This window comes from Heterocephalus glaber, unplaced genomic scaffold (genome assembly GCF_053883595.1).
Source record: "Heterocephalus glaber isolate CG9 unplaced genomic scaffold, H.glaber_assembly_v1.0 deba00001773, whole genome shotgun sequence".
NCBI lineage: Eukaryota > Metazoa > Chordata > Mammalia > Rodentia > Bathyergidae > Heterocephalus > Heterocephalus glaber.
The window spans coordinates 4,091,155-4,113,073 of record NW_028258463.1 but is presented as its reverse complement, the minus strand read 5'-3'; the positions used below and the strand labels follow the sequence as shown (position 1 = coordinate 4,113,073).

At 35.4% G+C, this 21,919-nt stretch overlaps 2 long non-coding RNA genes across 4 annotated transcripts in view; one reads left to right on the top strand and one right to left on the bottom strand.

Annotated features, from left to right (window-relative positions):
- Positions 1-19,893, bottom strand: part of LOC110344840 (uncharacterized) — a 122,425-nt gene extending 102,532 nt beyond the window's left edge. For all 3 annotated transcript variants that reach the window (XR_015447697.1, XR_015447699.1, XR_015447698.1), the window contains exons 1-2: positions 19,760-19,893; positions 18,600-18,665 (exon numbers count right to left, since the gene is read on the bottom strand). This is a non-coding gene — a long non-coding RNA (uncharacterized LOC110344840). The remainder of the gene's footprint in view (positions 1-18,599; positions 18,666-19,759) is intronic.
- Positions 19,884-21,919, top strand: part of LOC110344838 (uncharacterized) — a 40,636-nt gene continuing 38,600 nt past the window's right edge. The window contains exon 1 of the long non-coding RNA XR_002387715.2: positions 19,884-19,985. This is a non-coding gene — a long non-coding RNA (uncharacterized LOC110344838). The remainder of the gene's footprint in view (positions 19,986-21,919) is intronic.

Below are 21,919 nucleotides of genomic sequence, written 5' to 3'. Positions count from 1 at the left end.
TCACCAACATTAGCAGTCAACTGTTATGAAACTTTTCATTCAGAAAATCTAAAGGAGCTTTGCAAATGTGTTGATTCATCACAAGTATTTCTGAGATCGCTTGTGTAATCAGCTACACCTTTCTGATTACGTAGCTCACCTTAAGTCCCAGTTAATATGGAAAACAGACAAGAAACAATTGCCACAAAATTACCTCCCACAAAGCAATTTTCTCAGGAGACAAATTGAATTTTGGGATCAAATGGCGAAACCCAAAGTCTGTGCTTTAGCAATAAAAAGAAAATACAACATCTCCATAAAAATTATACAATTATGTAAACATTTCTTTATCTAGAAATGAGTCCTGCATGTGTTTTACATCATATTAAATTGAAAGACATCATAATACCAATAACAATGACAAAATGTCCAGTGCTTTTTGTGTTTACCTAATTAGCAGTTGTTTTAAAAAATATTAAATGGATAATTCCATTTAATTGTAAAGAAATATCATCAAAGCACACCACACATATGAAAAGCTCACAAATCACAGGTAAAAAGGTTGTAATAGTCTAAAAAAAATACCTTGTAATAATCACCAATATAAATAAATAGAACACTAGCAGCACCTATAAAGGAAGTTGATGGTGTCTTACACTAATTGTCTTCTCTGCAGAGCAATCATTGTGAATTCCATCAATAGATAAGCTTCTATTTTATGTATGATTAAGTGGCTGAAATTTCCATCCCACATTATGTTTGTGAGATTCATCCAGATTTTTGTGTTTAGGCAGAATTTATTAGTTTGTATTGTTTTCAGCCCTTAGTGCAGGGTCTAAATCCATAGCAAATACCTTGAGGAACAGGCTCAAATCCTTGACTCATTTTCTTTCTATCTTATGTCTTCCAAGCATCTTTGCTTTTCAAGTTCTGCTTGCTTTGAGAGCCCAAAATTTCATTTTTACCTTCTCTACCTGGTAAAATTGTTAAAAGTTCTTTTTTTTTTCTTCCTAGCTTAACCTTATACTATGTACTAATTAACCCCCTAGGGGTACAGTGGCATGCAGAATTCAGTTTCCCTCAATAAACTCTTCTCTCTTGGGAATCTCGACACCTTAACCGCTGAGTCCTTCAGCAGCTTTACAATATCTTCAAAAAATAATTTTTATTCAGTGTGATTTGTATGTTTTTGATGAAGGTGTTGGTCTGCTGCTTATTTCTGTTACAGTTTATAAAACCTAAATGGGGTAAATTCTAGTATAAACATTTAAAATACAGGAGGATTCAGACATAGGAAGCCTAACCAAGGTAACAGAGTCAGTGAACAGAAAATCTGGCTTTTGAATTCAGGTCTGTATGATTTTAAAAGCATTTTTAAAATGTTATAAGAGATGTGATCGAAACATAAGGTGATATTTGAATTTCAAGAGTTTATTACAGTAAAAGACACATTGTCATTAATCATCCACAAAATAGTTCCTCCCCTTCCAACATACTTATCCATCATTCTTGGCATTTCCTGAAGCAGTTTTGGAAGTCCTGTTTCATGAATGTCTTTATGAGGCGTGGTGAGAAATATGGTGAATGCTGCTACCAAGTGCCATCCAACAGAAAAGCAAGCTCATGAACACATTATGGTGTATCCTCATCCTAATCCTAATTCATGAGATCTGACAACGTGCAACTTCTGGCTTCTCCTTAAAGTTGAAACAACTGTGAAATGTAAACATTTTGAACTGATTCAGGACACAAGGCAAACATGATAACACAGAGACTCACCAAAGAGGACTTGCAGAACTGCACTGGAAAGTGGCAAGAACATGGGGATAAGTGTATTTGCAGAGAGATGGAGTATTTTGAGGGGGATTACTGGCAACGTGTCTTCTACTTGTTAGATTTTTTAAAAATTGAAATATTCCTATATTTTTTATCACACCACATACTTTTACTGTCATAATTTAGTGTCTCCAGTTGCCACATATGTATAACATTTTATTAATTCACTATGAATAATTTATAATTAAAAGGGAGAATAGACAAACATTTTTTAAAAAAACAACTTCCATCTTCAAAGTGATTCACAAGAACAAGTGACACACTTCCATGCTTGCCGTGGACCCCTCCTATGTTAGGGATTCTCAAGTTGGCACTGTGACACTTTGTCTTAGCCAAAAGGCCGAGAAGTGATCAAGTTGGCACTATTTTTTTTTTTTTTTGGTACTGGGGATCGAACTCGGGACCTTGCGCTTGCGAGGCAGGCACCGGAACCACTGAGCTAAATCCCAGGCCCCAAGTTGGCACTATTGACACTGGAGTTAACACTTCTTTGCTAAATCTGTCCTGTACATCGGACAGCGTTAAACATCATACCCTCTAGATGCCATAGCATCCCCCAGTTGTGACAACCAAAGTATCACTAGACAATGACAAACGTGTCTTGGGAGATAAAATCACATTCAATTGGTAACCTTTGACCTGGAGTGAAAGCAGGTTGCCTCTATGGTTTCACTCTTATATCAGTCTCATAATGTGTTCCCTTGTCCTTGGCATAACCACTTAACAGTTTACTCCAGTGTCACTTAGGCAGCCCATTTGTTTACATACTAGGTATCTTGAGTGTGCTGGGGCAGGTGTCATTTCAACCATTCAATTCCTGTATTGAATAAAGTTGATAAAATTGTCATTTTTATATTTCTTGTTATATTACCTTATAAAAATTAACAAAAATATGCAACTTCTGGTCATTCTGTATTTAAATAATTAGACCGGTAAGTGTTTAAACTGAAAAGTACAACTTTGTTTTAAAATTTCCATTATATCTGGAAAACAATAAAACTTAAATTTAATGTTACTTGCAATGGAATCAACACATTCCCAAATAAGAGAAAATGGATGAAAATAGTGGTAAGTGTGGCACTGATTTTCTCTTTTTCTGAATAAAAAAATCTATAAAATTATAAATAAATTGCCAAGTTCAGCACAGCTTAGCCTTGTCTTTCATAATTCCCCACACTGTGCTTAGAAAAAAAAGAGTTTGATTCCTACTGAACTTTTATCCAAATTTAGTTAAAAAAGCAATATAATTCTTCCTCTGGCTCTCTGCTATTCCCCTATCTCTCACATCATCACTCTTTTTCTTTCCTGCATTACAAGTTTCTCTTTCTATTTTCAAGAGGGTTGGAAACTGTCACTTAGGCTGCAATTATGAAAAATGTGCTATGAATTTATTTCAACAAAGCAGTAATATGAGGTATGAATGAAAAATGCGGTGTGTTTAAATTTTTAAAAAATATTACAGTAAAGACACATTGCCATTAATCTCCCTCAAAATACTCAACCTTGCTTCAAACACATTTATCTCATTGTTCTTGCCACTTTCCAAAGCAGTTCTGGAAGTCTTCTTTTGTAAGAGTCTTTAGTTGTGCTGCCATGGCTGTCTTGATGTCCTGAATCCATTCAAAACATTTACCTTTCAGGGTCATTCTGACTTTGTGCAAAAGCCAAAAGTCACAAGGTCCCCAATCTGGTGATTAGGTTGGATGAGGACACACCATGTTTTTATGAGTCTTCTTTTGTTCACTGAACAGCATTCTGTGGCAGCATTCGCTAGATTTTTGATTAAAACTCATAAAGACATTCATGAAAAAGGTCTTCTAGAACTGCTTCAGAAAGTGGCAAGAATGATGTTCTAAGTGTGTTTGAAGTGAAACGGAGTATTATGAGGGTGATTCACAGTAATGCCTCTTTTACTGTAATATTTTTTAAAAATTTGAACATTCACCATACATTTCCATCATCCCTTATAGTTGAGACCCTTAATGTGTGAGGTCATTTCAGCCTGGATTTAAGTTAACTTGTCAAGTAATTTCATGTGGTTACTGAGGATAGAAACTTTTGGATATTCTATTTTAATTTCTAACTTTTAACACAGGGGTTAACATGATGTAAAACTACTGCTAGATGTTATCTGTCATATACTTTCAATACTGATTTCCAAAAAACATATTTACTTGAATACATGTGCATGCATGCGTGCGCACACACACACACAAACACACACAAACACACAACACTGTAATGTGCCTCCAAGATCTCTCCTTTGGTGAAGGACTTGCTATCCCAAGTATAGCTATTGCATTTTAGAGGTGTTCTGTGAGCTATATTTTCAGTTCTTATCACACAATAGCATTACCATGTTAGTTACTCTTACATTTTCCAATAGATATCCAACAGTAATTTTTAAGATAAATTCAAAGAAGAATAGAAAGCTACACAGACAAATATGAACATGTTGGGGTGTGCAGATATTGAAAAGGAGTGAGGCTGAAATATACATGTTATACATACATATGATCTTGTTTAAAAAATAAAAAACTCATTACACATAAAGGCATAATCTTCTGTATGATGAGCAAAGTCACAATTAACTAATTCAAAGAATGTAATTACCAGATTTACTACTTATGCTATATACCTGCATTATGTACACTAATGAAGATTTGCTTTTTAATCTTTGGAGAAAGCAGAGATTCATGGATAAATGTGTTTATTTTAGCTATACTCTGCATGTTTTCCTTTCCTTTTTTAACCTGTAATCTGTCTGTTCCTTTCAATACAACAATTAAGTAAAAACTGCAAAATAATACAAGTGAAAGAAAATAATATGACAAATTTGTACTATATACAATATACTGTTAATGAATATAAAATCCTCCAGGATACTATTTGGGTTTGTTTACAGCCAGTATGCTGTTTACATGCAAGGCATCTCATTATATTTGATTTTTTCCTGTCTATGCCTATGTGGTTTTCCTGCCTGGACACATGTTATACCTTATTGAAAGGTATAATTTTCATTCATTTCATGGTCAAATGAAAATGATTTCATGATTTCAAAAACTCTGCTGTTATGCTCATGCTGAGTTAGATTTCTTTCCTGTAGCCCTTAACTACATCTCCTTCAGAAACCTACTGTGGTACTCACTCTACTGAATTACAATTGACAGTTTACTCATCTGCTTCTCCAAAGTGTGTATTACAGTTAGGTGAGGATTTACCTTAATCCTATTATATATTAAGGGGTTAATAAATAAATAAAAGAAAGAAGGAGAAGATGAAGGAAATGTTAAGTTTTCAGTGTAAGTGTACAGGCAGACTGATGTGCTCTAACAAAAGCTAGTAAAACACTGCTTTAGAGGTCCTTTGAAATTACATAAACAAAGATAGTACATCCTAAATTTTTTACTTTAAAAACTGCTAATTTCTAAGACAAAAGTAAAATATGTATGTGAGGGTTCTGGAAAAAAATTCTCATCAATTTTCCTCTACCTTCTCTTTTGCCCTCTTCATATATACATTTTTTTCTTTATGTTCCACATTCATCTTCAAAGAGAAAATACATGAAATCTCTAAGTATCTATAATGCTCCATAACAAACAAGATGCCAGCCATTCATAACCTAGAAGAATCTTTGATAATCAAACAGAGATTCAGCTCTCTAACTATAGACCTTACAATTTTACCTAAAATGCCTCATTTATGTATCACTGCCCTACCAATATCAGAATTGGCTTATCACCGCCCCCCGCCCCCAGTGAAGGAGTATTTGCACTTAGACATCTACTAAGTTAATCTGGCTGGTTGTGTTGTAAATATTTAGTGTCAAGGGTCTAAAATTGCCAATGTTTATACACTTTTACACTTAATGCCACATTTTGCTTATTTTCTAGTACTAACATTCTGCAGTATAAGTTGAATTCTTAACTATTCTAAGTGGGAGATAGTTTGGGGGCTGTACTATGTGTAGACATTTTTCACAGACATACAAGGGAACATTGATATGTTGAATGTATAATATTGAGCAAAAATCTTTCCTAGTATTTAGTAATATTAATCTCCCTGTAATCCAATTCATAGCTGATGGCAACTTTTAGGGGCTCTTCACTCCTGGCAGGGTAGGTCTGCAGATTGCTATGGAAGCAAACTGCAACAAAATAAATGGCACTAGGAAGCCATTTCCAACCAAATTTTTATTTCCAACAAATATTTGTAAATATTTGAACTTTCATTTTCTTGCCCAAATTGTAGGATGCATCTCCTTATCTTTATTTTGGGGTGAAATTCAACAGTAATTCACACCACACATCTTTCTTCAGATGCAATTCAAAAATCAAATAAACCTTTTCTTTTCCTATTCCTTCAGAAATAGTAGAGGAGGAGAAAGTGAAATAATTTTATGCATCTGCAATTGGTGTCTGAGAATTGAGCATCACTATAACTGGTTGTAATAATTTATTCTTTTATTGATGCTCACATAAATGACAATCATTTTTATTATGGCTCTTGAGAAAGTAGAACTCATATTTATTAGACATATTTAATTCAGCATCCCACACAGTGCTTATTCATAAGCATGCATAACACACTGCTACATGGAATAAAAATGGCAAGACAGTCCAGGCAACATTGAGAATTTGGAATGAATTATTATGGATTATCTGGTAAGGGATTTCAGGTGGTTCTCTTTCTATAAGAAATATTATTTTAGGCAGGAGGAGGCTTCCAGTAGGCATGCCACAGCTCCGAGCCCAGAGGAGACCTCCAGATCAGCGTGCCATGGCTCCCAGGCAGGAGGAGGCTTCCGGGTAGGTGTGCCATGGCTCCAAGCCCAGAGGAGACCACCAGATCAGTGCGCCACAGCTCCCAGGCAGGAGGAGGCTTCTGGGTGGGCGTGCCACGGGTCTGAGCCCAGAGGAGACCTCCAGATCAGCGCGCCACAGCTCCCAGGCAGGAGGCTTCCAGGTGGGCGTGCCACAGCTCCGAGCCCAGAGGAGACCTCCAGATCAGCATGGCACAGCTGTCAGGCAGGAGGAGGCCTCTGGGTAGGCGTGCCATGGCTCCAAGCACAGAGGACATGAGTCACACTGGCGCCAGGAACACACAATCCCCCCCACCCCCGTGTCAAAATGAGAAGACAGGTAAATAAGCCACAGAATGAGACTTCCAGATCACCTACAGCAACCCCAAAGGGAAACGAGATGAAACACTGATACTCAACCACCTGGATTCCCTGAACTGGCAATGAGAGAGGATATGGAAAAACTGAAATCAGAAATAATTTCTCACATAACAGCAAAGATTGTGCCCATAGTGCAAGACACGATTAATAAATCTAGAGAGGACACAGATAAAAAAATAGAGGAGCTGAGGAACATGATGGAATCCCAATATAGGAAACAAACTGAATCCATAAAACAGATGCAAACAGATTTCCAGCAGATTAAAAACTTCGTTCAAAGTCTATGCAGCAGAATGAGCTAATGTGAAGACAGAATTTCAGATACAGAAGATAAGATTGCAATTAGTGACCAGGAAAAGAAAAAAATTCTTTAAAATTTTAAGGGACCACGAGAAATCAATCCAGCAGCTGCTAGATGATGGAAAGAAAAATAAAATAAGAATGATTGATGTCAATGAAGAAACAGGAGAGAGTGCAGACGACATATATAAACTGTTCACAGAAGTGATGGCAGAAAACTTCCCAAGCAGGGGAAAAGAATTTAACATACAGATAAGAGAGACATATAGGACTCCAACTAGCCTTGATCAAAAAAATCTACACATAGGCATATAATTGTTAAGATTCTAGAAACCCAATAGAAGAACAAAATTCTACAAGTAGTTAGAGAAAAGAAACAAATCACATACAAAGGAAAGCCCATCAGAATCAAAACAGACTTCTCAATGCAAACGGTCAAGGCAAGAAGAGCCTGGAGTGATGTGTTTCAAGCCCTAAAGGAAAACAACCTCCAACCCAGACTGATGTACCCTGCAAAACTATCTTTCAAAATGGATGGAGAAATAAGATACTTTCATGACAAAGAGCACCTTAGGAACTTCATGAATACCAAACCAGCACTCCAAAAAATTTTAGACAAAATCCTAGGAAAAGACAAAAGGATCACACCCCGAGGAAGCTCAGCAGAATGAATCCGCGGGGCACACAACAAATTAAAAGCAAAGAGGGAGGATTAAACAAAAAGAAAAAGTCATGAAAATGATAACTCAATACATATCAGTTATAACCATCAATGTTAATGGTCACAACTCACTAATCAAAAGAAATAGAATGGCAGAATGGGTCAAGAAGCAAGATCCAACAATATGTTGCATACAAGAAACACACTTAATTCAAAAAGAAACTCATAAGACTGAAAGTTAAAGGGTGGAAAACAATACTCCATATGATGGGAACCTGAAAAAAAGCAGGAGTAGCTATCTTCTTTGCAGACCAAGTGGATTTCAAACCCACACTGATTAAGAGAGACAAAGAAGGACACTACATCTTTGTAAAGGGAACAATCCAAGAGGAAGAGATGACAATCATAAATATCTATGCACCAAACACTAGTGCACTCAACTATATAAAACAAATACTAATGGACATGAAAAACCATATATGCACTAATACAATAGTAGTGGGGGAACCTCAATACCCTACTGTCACAAATAGATAGATCAACTAGACAAAAAAGCAATGAAATATTAGAACTCAATCAAACTATTGAAGATATGACTCTAACAGATGTTTACACAGTGCTTCACCCCACAAAATCAGAATACACATTCTTCTCAGCTGCACACGGGTTATTCTCCAAAACAGACCACATACTCGCTCATAGAACATATTTAGGTAAGTGTAAAGGAAATGAACTTATCCCCTGTATATTATCAGACTATAGTGTGATGAAACTGGAGGTCAATAGCAAAAGAAACCATAAGAATTTCATAAATACATGAAAATTGAACAACATACTTCTGAATAACCAATGGCTCACAGAGGAAATTAAAAGAAATCAGACAGTTCCTTCAATTAAATGACAATGACAATACAACATATCAGAATCTATGAGACACAATGAAAGCGGCCTTAGGAGGGAAATTCACAGCACTAAATAATCATATTAGGAAAACAGAGCGTGCCCAATTAAACAACCTGATGCAGAACCTCAAGCTTCTAGAATGCGAAGAGCAGGACAACCCCAAAGCTCATACAAGGGAGAAAATTATAAAGATCAGGGCAGAAATCAACACAATGGAGACTAAGAAAACAATACAAAAAAAATCAATGAAGCCAAGAGTTGGTTCTTCAAAAGAATCAACAAAATTGACAAGTCCTTAGCCAACCTTATCAGAAAAAGGAAAGGAAAGGCCCAAATACATGCAATTAGGAATGAAAAGGGTGAAATTAAAACAGACCCAGCAGAAATCCAGAGAATCATCAATACCTACTTCCTGAACCTATATGCCAATAAGATGGCAAACACAGAAGAAATGGACAGATTCCTAGATATGTATGAATTACCAAAGTTGAATGAAGAAGACCTAAAAATTCTAAAGAACCCAACATCAATCAATGAAATTGAAAATGTAATCAAAAGCTTACCAACCAAGAAAAGCCCAGGTCCTGATGGCTTCACTGCTGAATTCTAGAAGAAATTTAGAGAGGAACTACTGCCACTATCGTTTAAACTCTTCAATGAAATTGAAAGGGAAGCAATACTCCTAAATTCATTCCTAGAAGCAAACATCACCTTGATCCCCAAATCAGAGAAAGACCCAACCAAAAAAGAGAACTATAGGCCAATATCACTAGTGAACATAGATGCAAAAATCCTTAATAAGATACTGGCAAATAGAATGCAGAAGATCATCAAGAAGATCATACACCCTGACCAAGTGGGATTCACCCCAGGGATGCAGGGATGGTTCAACATACACAAATCAATCAGTGTAATACACTGTATCAATAGAGTCAGGGACAACAACCATATGATCATCTCAATAGATGCAGAAAAAGCATTTGACAAAATCCAACACACATTTATGTTAAAAACCCTACAAAAATTCGGAATAAATGGTCTATACGTCAATCTGATAAAAGCTATCTATGAAAAAGCAACAGCCAATATCATACTAAATGTTCAAAAACTGAAATCCTTCACACTAAAATCAGGAACAAGACAAGGATGTCTACTATCACCATTCCTGTTCAATATAGCTCTGGAAACATTAGCCACAGCAATTAGATAAGATAAAGAAATAAAAGGAATAAAGATAGGAAATGAAGAAGTCAAATTGTCATTATTTGAAGATGACACGATCCTCTATATCAAAGACCCCAAGAACTCCACCAAACGTCTTGTAGACTTAATAACCAAATTCAGTAGAGTAGCTGGATACAAGATCAACACAGAAAAATCAATAGCTTTCCTCTACACGAAAGACAGACTCACTGACAGAGAAATAGGGCAAACAATTCCTTTCACAATAGCATCCAAAAACCTGAAATAGCTAGGAATCAACCTAACAAAAGAAATCAAAGACCTCTTCTCTGAAAACTATAGCACTTTGAAAAAAGATATTGAAGGGGATATCAGAAAATGGAAGACATCCCTTCCTCCTGGGTAGGAAGGATCAACATAGTGAAAATGGCTATACTTTCAAAATTGCTACATAGATTCAATGCAATCTCAATTGAAATCCCAGCAGCATACTTCATAGACCTTGAGAAAACAATCCAAAATTTCATTTGGAAAAAGAAAAGACCCAGAATAGCTAAAGCAATAAGGTAACAGAGACATGGCAGGGGCCATTACAACCCCCAACTTGAAACTATACTACAAAGCTACTGTGATAAAAACAGTACGGTACTGGGAAAGAAACAGACCTGAAGACAAGTGGAACAGATTAGAAGATGCAGAAACAACTGAAGACACACTTAGCCACCTCATCTTTGACAAAGGAGCCAAACACCCTCACTGGAGGAAAGACAGTCTCTTTAATAAATGGTGCTGGAGAAATTGGGTTTCAACTTGCCAAAGACTAAAACTAGACCTATATCTCTCACCAGGCACTAATCTAAAATCAAAATGGATTAAAGATCTAAATATAAAAACAGAAACACTGAACCACCTGGAACAGAGGTTAGGTAGAACTCTTCAAGACATTGGGGTAGGAAAAGACTTTATGAACAAAACCTCAGTTGCCCATGAACTAGCACAAACAATCAACAAGTGGGATCTCTTTTTGCTAAAAAGCTTCTGCACAGCAAGATAAACCACCATCAGCGTGAAGAGACATCCCACAATGTGGGAAAAAATTTCCCCAAAGGTCCCTCAGACAAAAGTCTACTATCTAGAATCTATAAAGGACTTAAAAAAAAATCAGACCTCTCAAATTTAAAGACCAAATCCAAAAATTGAGCATCTGAAATGAACAGACATTTCTCACAGAAAGAGGTAGACATGGCAAATAAACATATGAAAAAATGTTCAACATCACTGGTCATTCGAGAGATTCAAATGAAAACAATGATGAGATTACAACCTCACTCCAGAAAGAAAGGCTGCTATCATGAAATCCAAAAATAACAAATGCTGGTGGGGCTGTGGGGAAAGAGGAATATTGTTCCACTGTTGGTGGAAGCATAGACTGGTGCAACCACTGTGGAAATCAGTATGGAGATACCTGAAGAACTACGACTGGAAGTCCCATTTGATATAGCTATTGCCCTGCTGGGTATCTTCCCCAAAGAATGAAAAGAATCACACCACAGTGATATATGTACACCCATGTTCATAGCAGCAGTTTGTAATAGCTAAAACTTGGAAACAGCCCAAATGCCCATCAGCCTGAGACTGGATCAAGAAAATGTGTTTTTTTTTTATAAAATGGATTACTACTGAGCCATCAAAAATGAGAAATTAGAGACATTTATTGCTAAATGGATGCACATTGAGGCCATACTCTTAAGTGAAATAAATAGGACACACATGTGTAAATGCCGAATAGTTTTTCTACTGTGAGAAACTGAAAGTGTAAATAAGGACTAAAGGTATAATAATGTGAAATAGGAAGAAAAGGGGCAGAGGGGAGGGGGAAGTGGGAGGGGTAGGGGAAAGGAAAGGAGGGGATGGAATTAATATGAGAAAATGATAAAATGGAAACAAAGTCTTTGTAAATAGGGAGGGTTGGAGGGGCTGAAGGGATGGCAGGGGAAGGGGGAAAAAATAAGAACCAAGAGAGTATGTAAAGGTGCATATCTCCAATGATGAATGTCGTTATACTGTACACCTAAAATGTACCAATAAAAGGATATCCAAAAAAATTTTAAAAAGTATGATTTTAACTAGATTAGTTTCCTCAACTCATCAAAATGTTTATGATCTCCTAATTTTAAAATCTTTTAATAATTAAATAATCATCGTCTAAAACTTATTCAAACCAAGCTAAAATTACTCACATAGCAAGAACCCAAGTCTTAGCAATACATATTTAAACATTTAGTACTAAAATCCTCTAAACACATACAAAAAAATTGACCTTATCCCCACTGATGAATACTGGATCTGTTATTTATTATTTTTTTAAATAAATCCTATAGGCACACCCAGGAAATAACCTCCCATAAGTGAATCCTATAAGATTCTTTTATAGTATCTGACATTCTTATGTTTGTACGCACTAGTGATTAGCTTATGCTATTCACTCTTTAAGACATACTCGGTTCACCTTCTAAGCCTTATCTAACCTTCAACTATATCAAAGGTATTTTCTTTTTATGAGATATTTTCTATTAAACTAAGCCTAATAAATGCTTATCCTTAAAACCCATACAACCAAACACCTCGTGAAAACACCTTTATAGTTGTATTCTTCTTGATACCTTGATGATGTGAAGTTGCAAGGTGTCTTAACTTGAATTCTTAGGTAATTTGGGCATATTATGGCCAGCCATTAGTGATTATATTTGCAGAAAAGATCAATATCTTATTATAAAATAATGAAATAAAAAGAAAAACATAAATATATCCACTGAAATCAAAATCTCTGGTTAAAAGGTTCTTGAATTACAAATGGGATATTTTGGACAGAAGGGTTTGAGGAATAAGTATCCAGCTTTTATTTTGGAGACAGTTCTTGTTTTATTAGTAATCTGAGATACTTAGACTAAATCCTAACGCATTAGTTGCTGTGCTATTTGGTTGTCATCCAGCATAAATGACACTACAAGGAATGAAATTCTGAGGAAATTAAAAACCAAGTCACATAAAAGAAGTAAATATAATGGTATTACTAGATATTAAGAAGAAAAGGTTTCTCCCTTAGGGATCTGCCCAAACAGCTCTAACATCTATCGTCTTGACCTGCTTCTAAAGTAGCAAGAGAAACACTAGGGATGATCAGAGCAGTGTGTGATGATTTGAAAGGCTGTTGTTGCCTCTGGACAGCATGTCGCTTTGGGAGCTCCAGGGTAGTAGGTAGATCAAACCAGGAACCATTAGGGATGATGAAAATGCTCAGGATGATCACATGCGAACCAATGGTGAATGCTCCCTGGGAAATGACATTCTAAAATTAAGAATTTCCTTATTTATTATACTTGCTGTGTTCTGAGTTGAGTTTTGATATTACTTCTGTCCTCTTTGACTTAACCTCCTGAGGTGCTAAGTAGAAATTAGGAAAACATGGTTTAAATTTTATTTCCCTAAACTCAATTGCAGAATTATTTTGAGGGAAGTGGCAAATACAAAAATCAAGTCTTAGTGTAAATATTCTAATTTTATATGGAGATTGTTATTCCAAGGAATATATCTGTTACTTCTACATGTCCCTTTAAATAAGATTATAGACTTAATTGCTTTAAATATAGGAAATATCTCGTAAATGTTAGGTTATTTCCCCCAGAAGTATTTCATATTTTATATATTCTTAAAATTAATTCAGGTGCATGGACTTTTAAAAATGGTAGTGTAAATAAATGAATGTCAAATGCGTCTAGATGAAAATAATAATAGTTAAGTAAGCTGTTTCTCATTAACTAAACCAAATGAAGAAAAAAATAAATCTGTTGTTAGAAACACTCACGGTAGAGATATTTTACTGGAATTAAATTAGACTGGGGAGAATTTCCTTAAAGAAAATCAACCTATTACATCTAGCCACATTAATTATTTTCAGTGTTGTAGAGCAGATATATAGAATATGATCAGTGATCCTAATTGAATGTGATGGGTCCTTCATCAAATTCTGATAAGTATCTACATGTGAATGTGCAGTCCTATGACACAGAACCTCATCTGTGGACATATATTGGATGAAAATAAAACAAATTAGAATGTTTTAAGATATACACGTATTGAAAAATTTTTAAAACTATTGTACATACTAGTAACCGAAATGAGTTCTCTAAAATGCAAACTTCATCATATGATTTTGTTTAAAAACATCCTGAGTGCTCCTCACTACATACAATGGTCTGTACTTTGGTATGTAAGCCAGTTCCTGTCTAGCCTTCACCTACTCAATTTACCTTTGCATTACTTATCTTTATTCAAAATCAACACGTCTTAAATCTCTTTGGCTTACGGTCTCTTATGAGAATCTGATGAAACATATGGCCCTATATTCCAGGAGGCACCTACTTATCCAGAACTCTTTTACCATATTTATGGTGAGATTTTACCACTTCCACAGGTAGAATTCATTCTCATGGTTTATTATGTGCATATATTACACAAAATAACCAGAATTAGAATTGTTCACATAACTTTGAGTTTTCCAAATAAGGGATGTTGTTTTGTTTCTTGGTACCGGATATCAAACTCGGGACCTTGTGCTTGCAAAGCAGGTGCCGGAACCATGGAGCTAAATCCCCAGCCCAAGGGATCTTGTTTTGATTATCTTTAAATCCTATCATTAGGTTCGAAATGCAGAATTCTTTGCTAAAACAAAGAATGACCACTGCTGGCTTTATTGAGTTACTTTAAAACAGTAAGTTCCAAAAATAATTAATATTGCAGATGAATAAATACAATCGGTGAACACCTATGGTGCGCAAAACCCTGTCAATAAAAATTTATTTTCAATAATGTACAAAAGAGCACGAATATATCACAAGGATATATATATATAATATATATATATTTATACCTATCAATATCTGTCATTTATCTATGTTTAGTGATTTTCTCAAATATGAAAGGTGAGTGCTATATATATATATATATATATATATGTTTTTTTTTTTTTTTTTTTTCTTGGTACCAGGGTTTGAACTCAGAACCTTGCACTTGTGAGGCAGGTGGTGGCATCACTGAGCTAAATCCCTGGCCCAGGTAAGAATATTTTTTAGCTATACCCTCTTCTGTAGAGCAGTTTAGTTTCATGAGAATTTAAATCCATATAAACATTTTGGGGTTCAACTTCTTCTGATTGCAAGTAAGGTCTTGAGTTGATTATAAGTTTAGTCTATTCATGTATAAGATGGAGATGATGATGATAATTATAATGATAATACTACTAATAAAAATGTCATTTTCCTTTTATGTATCAGTGGATGATTTTGATGACAAGAGTACATACAAAATAACTTAAATTTAATTCATTTTCACATGATAGCTATTATTATGATACAGTGGTTATAAAATGGTAGGCCAACTTTTTCCAAGAAAGCTTGCTAAGCAGAAGAAAAAAATACTGTTTGACCCAGTTATGTTAAGAAGAAAGAATTTAAATATACTACAAACGGAAAGGAGATAGATTGTGTCAAATTTTAAGATGCTTAAGTTTTTAAAAATGAATAAAAGAAAAACCCAAACCCTCAATGTCCTGTATGTGGCTAATATTTGTAGTTAATATTTGAAAGGATGATTGTGTAGCTAACATTTCATGGGAGTTGTTAATTTAAAAATAATTCAGTGCAGGATATTCTGTGTATTTTTAAGAAAAGAGCTGAAGATACAGAGGAGAGATGGAATAACTATTGTTTCAATATTTTTAGTGAACTTTAGTTTATTTCATAGCACATTTTTAGTTACTCACAGCCAAAAGGCTAATTTTTTTAAAAAAGTAAAAACAATTAAGGGAATGTTTTTATTATTTAAAAAATTACCTATCCAAATGAAACTGCAGTAAATATGATAAGCTAAAGAGTAAGCAACAGATCATATAATTTTGGAAATGAGCAAAGGTAAGCTTCTGCGTGTTTGTTATATTAACACAATCTGGACTAATTACCACTGCATATCAATTAATGTTTATGAAATGAACAGGTCATAACAACAACTCTGTGACCTATATATTATTGTTCCCTTTTTGCAGATAAGAACATGGAATACTCAGCTTATTTGAGTAACTTTCCTACTAAAAAACACCTGCAAAGTAGACGCACTAAGATTTTAGCTTTGATTTGCCTGACACTGGAAAGAGTATTCATCGTGATCTGTCCATTACATCTCAAAAATCTCACCTTACTGAAATATAAACAGTTGTTTCTTAACCCACTTTCCTTCTTCTACAGGAAATCAGCTGACGCTTATTAATAGAGACTAGAGGCAGAGGAGTAGAGAAGGAAAGGCTATGAAGCATTTTCCAGAGTGCTCAGGCATGGAGAAGCTCAAAAGGGCTCAAGGTTTCAAAACCCAGGTACTACCTGTAGCAGTTACTGAGAAAGGATTGCTTCTGGTTAACAAAAAGGTTGAGAGTCCATATCCATACCCTGGAGGTATGAACACCCAGGGATGTTTCAGTCACCTGTGGGGTATGTGTTATATTTGTCTTCTTGCCTGGGGAACTCACCAATTATGTGAAAATGTCAACTGGTTTCCCTACCTGATTTTATCACTATCATTCAAAAAGTAAAAAAATGTCTTCCCACAGAAAGAAAAACCATTCAAGATAAAAATACAAAAGGGTATTTTTTTTCCTAAAGAGACAGAGGCAAACTAAAATGTTTTAAGAATGGGCAATTAAAAAAACCATGAGAACAAAAAGAAAAAAAATATTCTGTTCCCAGAGGAATGATGTAGAAATTTTGAGATTGAAGATATTTTTGATAATATAAGCCATAAAAATAGAAAGTCACATGCCCATACATTCTACTACAAATACAGATGTAAAATATAGCCATAGGAACATATTTAAAAGTGCCATCAAACCGTATGCAGAGTTGTCTGTGTGTGGCAGGATCATTTAAAATTTGTCCCCTTTTTACCAAAACTGTATTTTAAATATCTTCTACAGAGAAGATGTAATACTTGGAAGATAAGAGTGTGCCTCTTTCCAAAAAAGATTCTACAACTTTATGCATATGGAAAATCCTGAGGTTTCAGGAAAAGTTGTTACATGTATGAAATGTATTACTTACATAAAGATGTATACAGATTACTTTTATAGAGTCTTATACTGGTATCTAAGAAAGGAGCATGCTTTTTTGGTAGAATTTTGATTCATGTTCTGTTCTGAATTTATTTACCAAGAACTATAACCTCCCTCTTCTTTATCACATACTTTAATTAGAACATGTGAGTAATAGGCATTTTTTGTTTTTTCACTACTGCCCCATTTAATATTTGAACAATTCTTTCATTATAGCCCTTCTGGAGTGGAAGTACCTGCATAAAACTCAGCCTATTGCTAATAGGATATAGGCATATCATCCAAGTTGGCCAATCAGAAACATTCACTCTAGCAGATGGCAGCAGAAGCATATTGAGCTTTCAAGGCAGCAATGGCCAGGTAGAGCCATAGAGACCAGTATTCACAGGGCAGTGTGCAAGCATTCTGGTATACCTCACTCTACTTGCTTTTGTGCCTTAATTTTGACTGTGGTCATGGCCTTTCCTGCTTTGCACTTGGCAATGTTTGATTCTAAAACTTCCCTCTCCATTTTGTAATGTGCTTACCACAATTTTATCCTTAAATCAAACAAAATTGTTTCCTGCTGCCTGCAGTTAAAAACTCATTGATAGTGTAAGAAAATTATTTTAGAGAGGAAAATGTATCCTTTATCATTTTGAAGGTTAGGGCAGAAATTTAAAGATCTTGGAGCGCAGGTGGTGTTGTATATCATTTTCCAGGCAAATGTTGTGATTTTGGAAAAGAAAGGAGGAAACTGAATGTAAAAACACAGATGGTGTTGATAAACTGAATTTGGTTTACTGGACCACAGCTATTGGTATTACTGAAAAAGTTTTTGGCAAAGGGATGATACACACCTCACTGGAGTCGTAGTGATGTTTTGTATATCATTGCTGAAAAAAATGGGAAGGCTTTATAGTCTTAGCGATGAGGAAAAAACACTAATTTAATGACATTATTCATTATGGGAGATGGTGAATAAATAGATGAATGAAAATTCATATAATATCCACTTAGTGCTTGCTTAGTTTCAATAACTATAATAGAGAAAAGAAAAAAACAGCAATCCCTGCTTTCTAGAAATGTCTCATTTAAACTCTACTACTTACTTTTTATCTAGCTATAATAATATTTTTCATTTGCTAGTACCCTATTTATCTGTGAATTTCTTGGGGATGGAAGACTTATTTTCTATTTCTTTATGTTCCCAGTACATATGCAATCTTTGATATAACTGTCTTTTAAGAACTATACAAGGGGCTTTAAGCTCTGAAGCCCCCTACCACCTCAAGGTAGCTGCCTATGCTCTTTTCCATCTTTTTCCCCAAATAAAAAGTCTTTTGTTATGGAAAAAAGAGAACTGTACATGGAATGAACAAATGAATGAGTGAGTGAATGAATAGAGGAAATGACATTACCAGTAAATGAGGCTGAAGAATCAGTCAGTGAACGAGTTTTCTTTGCATTCCAGGTAATTTGCTTTTCTGTAAAATAAAGAAACACAGAAGGCAAGCTTTCTAAGTTTGCAGATACTGTATAGGGGAGAGGAATACCTAAAACATACAGTGACAATCAGAGATTTCAATATTTATCATGTAGTGTAACTCAAGAAAGTGTCTCAAAGAGTTTCCAATGCTTCACTGCAGTTATTAAAAAGTCTTAAACTCACTAGGAAGGTAAAAAGCAAAGAAACAGGATGAAATAAATGAGCCGATTAAATATGGGGATCAAAATCAGTGTGATGGACCAGTGCAACAAAACCCCTTAGAATATCAGGAGGAGCAGTCACATCTTCTGCACTGGTCAAGATGACAAGAAAACTGTTTTCAGATGCCTTGAATTTTTCAAGATCACTGGAAAAGCAGAGCTCATTCAAGAAAGCATGATCTTTACCTTGAAGGGTTCAAAAACTATAATAGACATTTTAATGACCTGAGGACATGGAGGTTTCAAACACTTAGAATGAGAAGAGTGTGATTAGCTCAGTATCTGCTGTGATGAATTTAGTTATCAATTAGAGTTCCAAAGCTTCTGGTCTCTTTTCCAAACTAGGCTTGAGGCAGTGATCAGGAGCTGAGGCTCCAAATCCATAGTTCAAAAGGAAAAGAGAAAAGAACAAGGAGTAATAGATAAAACAGACAGATAAATAGCCTGAAATATGGGCCCTTAGCTTTGAGATATTCAGCACCACATTCATTAAGTGTATGTGTGTGTATCTCACAGATACTGTTATTCATAGCATTAAGCAATCTGACCCTTAAACAAGTGTGCAGCAATGCTTCCTGCTCCTTTGTAACATAACCTGTTTAAATTTATAGGCAGGCCATTGGAGACCCTGTATCAAAAAACAACAAAAAAAAAAAGGAAAAAAAATTATAGACAGATTGCAATTTCACATCATGTGCACTCAAGTAAAGAGCCAGCTAATGACCAGGAGCAGATGCAAGGCCCAAACCTTTCGAGGTTTTACTTCTTTTATCGACACTCTTGATTTAACAAATGACAGAGGTCACCAATCTCATTCCCATCCAAATCTTTTCTTTCCAAGCTGGGGTCAAATCCAGGGCCTCACGCTTACCAGGCAGGTGTTCCACCACACAGCACTGTGCAACACCCAGAGACAAATTCAAACTCTCAACAGCGATCTGTAGCTTCCGGGTTAGGAGCAAAGGCTGAGGCTACGGCACACCCGCGCCTGGAAGGGGCGGGGTGTCACCAACTGCGCAGGCGCAGCAGCACCGTGGGGCCCTCTGGGAAAGCGGAAGGAGCCCGGAGAAGGCTGGGGCCAACTCCACGTTTAAAGGGTAAGTGGGAGGCTTCCACAGAGCTAGGATTAGAAGGTTCAAGTGCTCATTGGATGCATAATTTTAAAACATTTCCGTTTCCTGTAACCTTTTTCAACTAAAATACCTATTAAGTTTCAGAAATTATTGGAATACAAAGACTACACTGCACGTGGAGTTGGGGGAGCGCGGGTTCTTCCTGGTTTTGAAACCCTTTTGAATAGGAACTGTGTAACAACAGGGAAGTCATGGAAAGAAACCCAGTTCGAGTGAAAGTTCTAGTAGAAATCCCCAGTATCATTTCCAGCTAAATGCCCTTCAGTATTTAATTACCCAACTTATAAAAGTAAAAGATTTAAAAAAATTAATATACATCACAAATATACCTGGGAATTTTACTGAAAGTTGCAGTAGGAATGTTTACGTAAACGAATTTTTGTGCACTTGTTTTTATGCTTAGAGAAAAATGGAAGAGTATCTTTAACTTTTAAAAATCGTTTTCTCTGAGCCTGGACGCGCCTGTAATCACAGCACTCAGGAGGCTGAGGCAGGAGGATCACCGAGAGTTTGAGGCCAGCCTGGGCTGCATAGTGAGTTCAGGGCCAGCCTGAACTACCAAGTGAGACCCTGTCTCAAAAAAAAAAAAAAAAAGTCCCATTTAGAAATAACATAGATTCTGAGGCTACCTGAAGTAAATTCTGAGGTCCAGATTTTCTAATGATGTTAAAATATTGGACTTCACATAGTAAATATCTATGTTTTCTTGTCTACCAAAATAAAATAACAATAGCACTTGAGTTGAATAGTATAATAATATATAAAAGTATGTAGCATATGGTATGGACGAATGTTTTCAGAAATGATTTAATAACACTAATGGAACTTTAGTAATGCTATTTGCATCCCTGAGAAGTATATATAATATAGCACTATGTATGCTATGATACATATCCATACAGTCTCTGATATGTAACTCTACCATGTTAACCAGATGTTGTTTTCATTTTTTTTCTAATGGGAATATATTTTGGCTTTTTTAAGATTGGTTCATTAGTCTTATATAACAATCTTCTCAGTGTAGTCTGTTGGTTAATTGGTCAGATTTAAGAATGTTGTTTGTGGATGGAAAGGAGATAAAACTGTGTTAAAAAGTAGCAAATCCACTGACATTTGTATTTTCAGTCTAACACTTCCAAATACATGCACATATTCTTATTTTCCTTTACATTCAAAGACATTTTACGTTAAGTAGTTTAGTAAAGTATACCTACACGAAAGTGCACAAATCAACAGTATATAGTTGGTGAATTTTCAAAGAGAACACACTCAGGTGACCACCATGTAGATCAAGAAATGAAGTAATCTCAATGCCCTAATATTACATCCCGTTGCCCCTCCTCATCACTTCTTCCCAGTAGTTATTTTTATTCATATCACAATAGATTAGTTATGCTTGTTTTTGAGGCTTATAAATTGATAGATGGAATTCCTCAGCATGAACTTCTTTTTTGACTACTTACTTGGAAGTAATGTATTGTTTATGATATTCATCTGTATTGTTGTATCTAGCAATATTTCAATCCATTGCCTGTATGGTATTCGATTGCATGAATCTTCTTTATTTCTATGACTGATGAAAATTTTTATAGTTTTCAGTTTGGACTACTATTTAGACCATTATGCTATAATTATTCTTATTGTTGGGCATGGTGGAGGACACCTGTAATCTAGCACTCAGAAGTCTGAGGCAGGAGGATTGTCATGAGTTCAAGACCAGCCTGGACTACATACTGAGACCCGGTCTTAAAAAAACAAACAAAAAAATTCTTATGTCTGACCATTAGTGAACACATATGTTTCTAAAACTAATGGCACATTCCTAGTAATAAAAACACTTAAGTTATTGCATGTGCACAAGTTTAGCTTTAGTGAATATTGCCAGTTTTTCAAAATGG